The sequence below is a fragment of the Salmo salar genome, chromosome ssa17, assembly GCF_905237065.1.
Source record: "Salmo salar chromosome ssa17, Ssal_v3.1, whole genome shotgun sequence".
Classification (NCBI taxonomy): Eukaryota; Metazoa; Chordata; class Actinopteri; order Salmoniformes; family Salmonidae; genus Salmo; species Salmo salar.
This window is the reverse complement of record NC_059458.1, coordinates 56,030,931-56,038,854: the sequence shown is the minus strand read 5'-3', so window position 1 is coordinate 56,038,854 and position 7,924 is coordinate 56,030,931. Positions and strand designations below refer to the sequence as shown.

Below are 7,924 nucleotides of genomic sequence, written 5' to 3'. Positions count from 1 at the left end.
CAGGCCACAAATGTGCATGTGTCTGCTCAAACGGTCAGAAACAGACTCCATGAGGGTGGTATAAGGGCCCGACGTCCACAGGTGGGGGTTGTGCTTACAGCCCAACACCGTGCAGGACTTTTGGCATTTGCCAGAGAACACCAAGATTGGCAAATTCGCCACTGGCGCCATGTGCTCTTCACAGATGAAAGCAGGTTCACACTGAGCACGTGACAGACGTGACAGAGTCTGGAGACGCCGTGGAGAACGTTCTGCTGCCTGCAACATCCTCCAGCATGACCGGTTTGGCGGTGGGTCAGTCATGGTGTGGGGTGGCATTTATTTGGGGGGCCGCACAGCCCTCCATGTGCTCGCCAGAGGTAGCCTGACTGCCATTAGGTACCGAGATGAGATCCTCAGACCCCTTGTGAGACCATATGCTGGTGCGGTTGGCTCTGGGTTCCTCCTAATGCAAGACAATGCTAGACCTCATGTGGCTGGAGTGTGTCAGCAGTTCCTGCAAGAGGAAGGCATTGATGCTATGGACTGGCCCGCCCGTTCCCCAGACCTGAATCCAATTGAGCACATCTGGGACATCATGTCTCGCTCCATCCACCAACGCCACGTTGCACCACAGACTGTCCAGGAGTTGGCGGAGGCTTTAGTCCAGGTCTGGGAGGAGATCCCTCAGGAGACCATCCTCCACCTCATCAGGAGCATGCCCAGGCATTGTAGGGAGGTCATACAGGCACGTGGAGGCCACACACACTACTGAGCCTCATTTTGACTTGTTTTAAGGACATTACATCAAAGTTGGATCAGCCTGTAGTGTGGTTTTCCACTTTAATTTTGAGTGTGACTCCAAATCCAGACCTCCATGGGTTGATAAATTGGATTTCCATTGATTATTTTTGTGTGATTTAGTTGTCAGCACATTCAACTATGTAAAGAAAAAAGTATTTAATAAGATTATTTCTTTCATTCAGATCTAGGATGTGTTGTTTAAGTGTTCCCTTTATTTTTTTGAGCAACAGCTGACAAGCAGCTGACACTAATTGAACACAAACAACTTCTGGTAAAACTGGAAAAAAAAAAAAAATCTAAAGAAGAGGAATTAGCGATACAAAATGGTGACATATGGACAACCCATTTTAAAACACTCTACAACAGCGTTCAAATTGACACAAACGCAGAACAACGCCAAATTCATGACAAGTTGAACGGATTAGAAAAAGCTATAAAGGACAACCAAAATCCATTGGACCCCCCAATTACTGACCAGGAGCTCTATAACAAACTTCAGGCCCTTAAATTTAAAAAGGCATGCGGACCTGATGGCATCCTATATGAGATGCTCAAACTCACTAGTGCAACATTTCAATTGGCTATATTAAAACTGTTTAATTTGATCCTGAATCAAGGACTCATAACCCCAATCTTTAAGAACGGAGACAAATTTGACCCTAACAATTCCAGAGGCATTGGTGTGAACAGTAACCTGGGGAAGGTTTTCTGTAGTATTATAAATGTAAGAGTTCTAAAATTCCTTAATAAGCACCATGTCTTGAGTAAAAGACAAATTGGATTTATACCAAAACATCGCACGACTGATCATTTTTACACCCTACACACCCTGATAGATAAACATGTCCACCAAAATAATACCACAATATACGCTTGCTTTATCGACTTCCAAAAAGCATTTGATTCTATTTAGCGTACAGGACTGTTCTACACAGTTATTGAAAGTGGTGTAGAGGGTAAAACATATGATATAATTAAATCAATGTATACTGGCAATACGTGCAGCTTTAAAATTGGCAAGAAAAGAACAACATTCTTTAACCAGGGGAGGGGCTTTTGTCAGGGTAGCAATCTGAGCCCTGCACTCTTCAATATTTACATCAACGAATTGGCTACTATTCTAGAAAAATCCTCAGCCCCTGGTGTTAGTCTCCACAATTCAGAGGTTAAATGCCTACTCTTTGCAGATGACCTATGCCTGCTGTCACCCACAGCACATGGCCTAAAGCAGAGCCTGGTCCTGCTAGAGCAGTACTGCCAGACCTGGGCCCTGGCAGTAAACCCCAAAAAGACGAAAATAATGATTTTCCAGAGAAGATCCAGATCTCAGGGAATTAGACCAAAGTTCTTAATTGGTGCAAAATATATAGAGTACTGCACACACTACAATTACTTAGGTTTAAAAAGAAGCCCAACTGGAGACCTTCATGAGGCAGTGAATGAACTGAGAGAGAAAGCACACAGGGCATTCTACACCATTAAAAATCAAATTCTAATTGAAATACCTATTAAAATTTGTCTAAAACTAATTGAATATGTAATTGAACCAATTGTACTTTATGACAGCGAGGTGTGGGTGCCATTTGCATGCAGAGTTCTGTAAGATTCTCCTACATGTCCAGAGGAAAACTACAAACAATGCATGCAGGGGAGAATTAGGCCAATATCAACTAATAATAAAAATACAGTGACCCCCTCTCATATCATTACCAAGCCCTGCAATGCCAAGAGCTGAGCAAAGAAAAGAGTCCCCTCATCCAGCTGGTCATGGGGCTGAGTTCACAAACCTGTTCTACTAACACACTGAAGCCTCAGGACCAGAACATCCAATCAATCAGAATAAACCAAATTACACCACAGTCAAAACAAAACTACAGTGCTTATTGGGAAACACAAGCACAAACACAAAGCAAAAGGCAGTGCTATCTGGCCCTAAATCGACAGTACACTGTGGCTAAATATTTGACCATGGTTGCTGATCAAAACCTTAGAAAAACCTTGACAAAGTACAGGCTCAGTGAGCACAGCCTTGCAATTGAGAAGGGCAGACACAGGAAAACCTGGCTCCCTGTAGAGGAAAGGCTGTGCAACCACTGCGCAACAGCAGAACCTGAGACGGAGCTGCATTTCCTGACAAAATGACAAAAATATAAAATCAAATCAAATCAAATTAATTTATATAGCCCTTCTTACATTAGCTGATATCTCAAAGTGCTGTACAGAAACCCAGCCTAAAACCCCAAACAGCAAGCAATGCAGGTGTAGAAGCACGGCGGCTAGGAAAAACTCCCTAGAAAGGTCAAAACCTAGGAAGAAACCTAGAGAGGAACCAGGCTATGAGGGGTAGCCAGTCCTCTTCTGGCTGTGCCGGGTGGAGATTATAACAGAACATGGCCAAGATGTTCAAATGTTCATAAATGACCAGCATGGTCAATAATAATAATCACAGTGGTTGTCGAGGGTGCAACAGATCAGCACCTCAAAAGTAAATGTCAGTTGGCTTTTCATAGCCGATCATTGAGAGTATCTCTAGAGAGTTGAAAACAGCAGGTCTGGGACAGGTAGCACGTCCGGTGAACAGGTCAGGGTTCCATAGCCGCAGGCAGAACAGTTGAAACTGGAGCAGCAGGACCCACTGAAGAGATGAGTCTTCAGTAAAGACTAAGGTTGAGACCGAGTCTGAATCTCTCACATGGGTAAAACTATTAGAGTGTCATTTTCCCAAATTTGAAACCCTTATTCAAGGTATCAAAGACCTCTCTGATGAGGATAGGCTACCCGTCCTGTTGGGGGAGGACGCAGAGAGCTGTGGGTTGGCAGCGCACTACATTGCTGCCTGCCATAAGTTGAGGGACAGTGTCTGACAGACCAATCAACCTGCACATGTACTCTACTCTATGCTTATTGTTATTGTTGAATGTATGGTTATTTTGACCCTTGGTTATTGTTGTTACTGTTGTCCCGTTGACAATTTTGATTCTCATTTTATTTATTTTTTATATTGTAAATATCCAAAATAAGCTTTGGCAATATGTATATTGTTACGTCATGCCAATAAAGCGAATTTAATTGAATTGAGAGACAGAGAGAGAGACAGAGAGAGAGAGACAAAGACAGAGAGAGAGAGAGACAGACAGACAGAGAAACAGAGAGAGACAGAGAGAGAGAAAGAGAGAGAGAGAGAGACACACAGAGAGAGAAACAGAGAGAGAGAGAAACAGAGAGAAAGACAGAGAGAGAGAGAGAGAGAGAGAGATGTCACTTGCTTTGGCAATGTTAACCTCTTGCATCTAGACGTTCCGCTAGCGGAACCCCGTTCCGCCAGCGGAACCCCTAGCCAACAGCCAATGGCATCGCATGGCGCGAAATACAAAACCAACTAAAATACCACAATTCAATTTTCTCAAACAATCAACTATTTTACACCATTTTAAAGATAAGACTCTCTTTAATCTAACCACATTGTCCGATTTCAAAAAGGCTTTACAGCGAAAGCAAAACATTAGATTATGTTAGGAGAGTACATAGACACAAATAATCACACAGCCATTTTCAAAGCAAGCATATATGTCTCATAAACCCAAACCACAGCTAAATGCAGCACTAACCTTTGATGATCTTTTGATGATGTTTTGTTCAATCAAGTTCATATTTATATTAAAAAAAACAGCTTTTTACATTAGCATGTGATGTTCAGAACTAGCATACCCACCGAAAACTTCTGGTGAATTTACTAAATTACTCATGATAAATGTTGACAAAATACATAACAATTATTTTAAGAATTATAGATACAGAACTCCTTTATGCAATCGCTATGTCCGATACAAAAATAGCTTTTCGGCGAAAGCACATTTTGCAATATTCTGAGTACATAGCTCGGCCATCACGGCTAGCTATTTTGACATCGGCCAACTTCGGGGTCACCTAAACTCAGAATTACCATTAGAAAAATTGGATTACCTTTGCTGTTCTTCGTCAGAATGCACTCCCAGGACTTCTACTTCAACAACAAATGTTGTTTTGGTTCCAAATAATCCATACTTATATCCAAATACCTCCGTTTTGTTCGTGTGTTCAGGTCACTATTGAAGGGTAACGCGCGAGCGCATTTTGTGACAACATTTTTTCCATTACCGTACTTAGAAACATGTCAAACGCTGTTTAAAATCAATATTTATGCTATTTTTCTCGTAGAATAGCGATAATATTCCAACCGGGCAACGATGTATTCATTCAAAGAGAGAAAGAAAAAAATGGCGAGTTCTCGTGACCGCGCATCTCCAGTCTCACTGTCCCCAGGCTGACCACTTACAAACTCTGCTCCTATACTTTGCCCAGAGACAGCAGACACCCCATTCCACTTTCTGGCGGCTTTAGAGAGCCAATGGAAGCCTTAGAAAGTGTCACGTAACAGCACAGATGCTGTAATTTTGATAGTGATGCAACAGAAGGACAACAAATTGTCAGACAGGGCACTTCCTGCATGGAATCTTCTCAAGTTTTTGCCTGCCATATGAGTTCTGTTATACTCACAGACACCATTCAAACGGTTTTAGAAACTTTAGGGTGTTTTCTATCCAAATCTACTAATTATATGCATTTTCTAGTTTCTGGGCAGGAGTAGTAACCAGATTAAATCGGGTACGTTTTTTATCCGGCCGTGAAAATACTGCCGCCATCCCAAAGAAGTTATCACGTTTCCCATGCCAATAAAGCCCCTTGAATTGAATTGAGAGAGGCAGAGAGAGAGACAGAGAGAGAGATTGAGACAGAGAGAGAGAAAGAAAGAGACAGAGATAGAGAGAGTTTGAGTTTAATAAAACTTTATTGGGTCTGGGAACCCACAACACAAACACTCAAACAACAACGCAGATCTCATGAGCATCTGAATCAGCCCAAATGACCACTTCTACTGTATTCTTTCCAGGGGTGTCCAGGTAACCAAGATAGTAAGAATTTTCTGGTTTCACTTTGTCATCAAGGCTTCAAGATCTGCCAACTGCTCACGTGGACAAGAGAATGCTATCCGCCCGAAGGCTGTCCCATGATCTACTGCCCTAACAATGTTGTGAAGCTCTAGTTTACACTGAATGTCTGTGAATCCCATCAGCACAGTCTTCTTCTCCTCATTTCTCTCTTTCACCTTCATCCCCAGAAGGGAGGAGCAGCAGTGAATTGATTTCTGCAGGTCAGACCCTGCCAGACACACCTTCTGTACAGGATCATTGGGAGGCTGTTCTTTGTCCACCAGGTAGATGCGATAACTTCCTGGAGCCTCAGCCAGATAGAGGCTCTTTCCAACGTCAGTGAGGGGCCAAGCAAGCCGCTTACCATTGCTGACAGCCTGGCTAGACTACAGAGTTAAACCGAGGAAGTCATTGCCTAGGTGATATCCTCCCACTCCATAATTGTAGATCAGTTCAGCCACAAAGTCATCATCCTCTGCCCCAAAGCCGACCGTTGTCTTCTTCCATTTTCCATCATAAGGACCCTTACAAGTTGCGTTACATCCTTCTTCAAACTCTTTGTGACGCAAAATCTTTATGCTGAGCACATCTCTCCTCACCAGTCTTTTTATTTATTTATTTATTTATTTATTTCACCTTTATTTAACCAGGTAGGCAAGTTGAGAACAAGTTCTCATTTACAATTGCGACCTGGCCAAGATAAAGCAAAGCAGTTCGACAACATACAAAAACACAGAGTTACACATGGAGTAAAACAACATACAATCAATGATGCAGTAGAAGAAAAAAAAATAAGACTATATACAATGTGAGCAAATGATGTGAGATAAGGGAGGTAAAGGCAAAAAAAATGCCATGGTGGCAAAGTAAATAAAGTATAGCAAGAAAAACACTGGAATGGTAGATTTGTAGTTTGAAGAGAGTTCAGAGATAAAATATAAATAATATGGTGCAAAGGAGCAAAATAAATAAAATAAATAAATACAGTAGGGGAAGAGGTAGTAGTTTGGGCTAAATTATAGATGGGCTATGTACAGGTGCAGTGATCTGTGAGCTGCTCTGACAGCTGGTGCTTAAAGCTAGTGAGGGAGATAAGTGTTTCCAGTTTCAGAGATTTTTGTAGTTCGTTCCAGTCATTGGCAGCAGAGAACTGGAAGGAGAGACGACCAAAGGAGGAGTTGGCTTTAGGGGTGACCAGAGAGATATACCTGCTGGAGCGCGTGCTACAGGTGGGTGCTGCTATGGTGACCAGTGAGCGGAGATAAGGGGGGACTTTACCTAGCAGGGTCTTGTAGATGACCTGGAGCCAATGTGTTTGGTGACGATTATGAAGCGAAGGCCAGCCAACGAGAGCGTACAGGTCGCAGTGGTGGGTAGTATATGGGGCTTTGGTGACAAAACGGATGGCACTGTGATAGACTGCATCCAGCTTGTTGAGTAGGGTATTGGAAGCTATTTTGTAAATGACATCGCCGAAGTCGAGGATTGGTAGGATGGTCAGTTTTACGAGGGTATGTTTGGCAGCATGAGTGAAGGATGCTTTGTTGCGAAATAGGAAGCCAATTCGAGATTTCACTTTGGATTGGAGATGATTGATGTGAGTCTGGAAGGAGAGTTTACAGTCTAACCAGACACCTAGGTATTTGTAGTTGTCCACAAATTCTAAGTTAGAACCGTCTGGGGAAATGTCTGGGGAAATGGCTCCCCAAATCCATCCTTACCTCCTACAACAATATTTTTCTGCTGCATAACAGACGCTATGTTCCCCTCTGGTACAAGCTGCAACTCAGTACCCATAACTTGGACAACTTGTTCCTCATCAACAGGTGCTTGTGGCTGCTCTACCACTGTCGGCCCACCTCTCCCACCTCTCCCTACATCAGTGGGCCCAGGCGTTACGAGGACCTCCCTCCGCTTTCTCCCTTTTAGGGCAAGCATGTTGCTTATGGCCAACATCCCAACACTCAAAACACAGTTGACTACCCGTACTAGCATAAGCCATATACAGTCTGTTGTCATACTTGACTTTAAACAATACCAACAAAGTCTGTTCCGGTGAGTCCAAAAACATAAACACCTGTCACCGAAATGACATAACCTGTTTCAGAGCCGGGTGTTTGAAACGACCCAACCTGTTTCAGAGCCGGGTGTTTGAAACGACCCAACCTGTT

At 43.0% G+C, this 7,924-nt stretch overlaps 1 pseudogene; it reads right to left on the bottom strand.

The window, feature by feature from the left end:
- Positions 1–5,642: 5,642 nt before the first annotated feature.
- On the bottom strand, positions 5,643–7,550 carry LOC106576142 (glyoxalase domain-containing protein 4-like; annotated as a pseudogene).
- Positions 7,551–7,924: the final 374 nt, after the last annotated feature.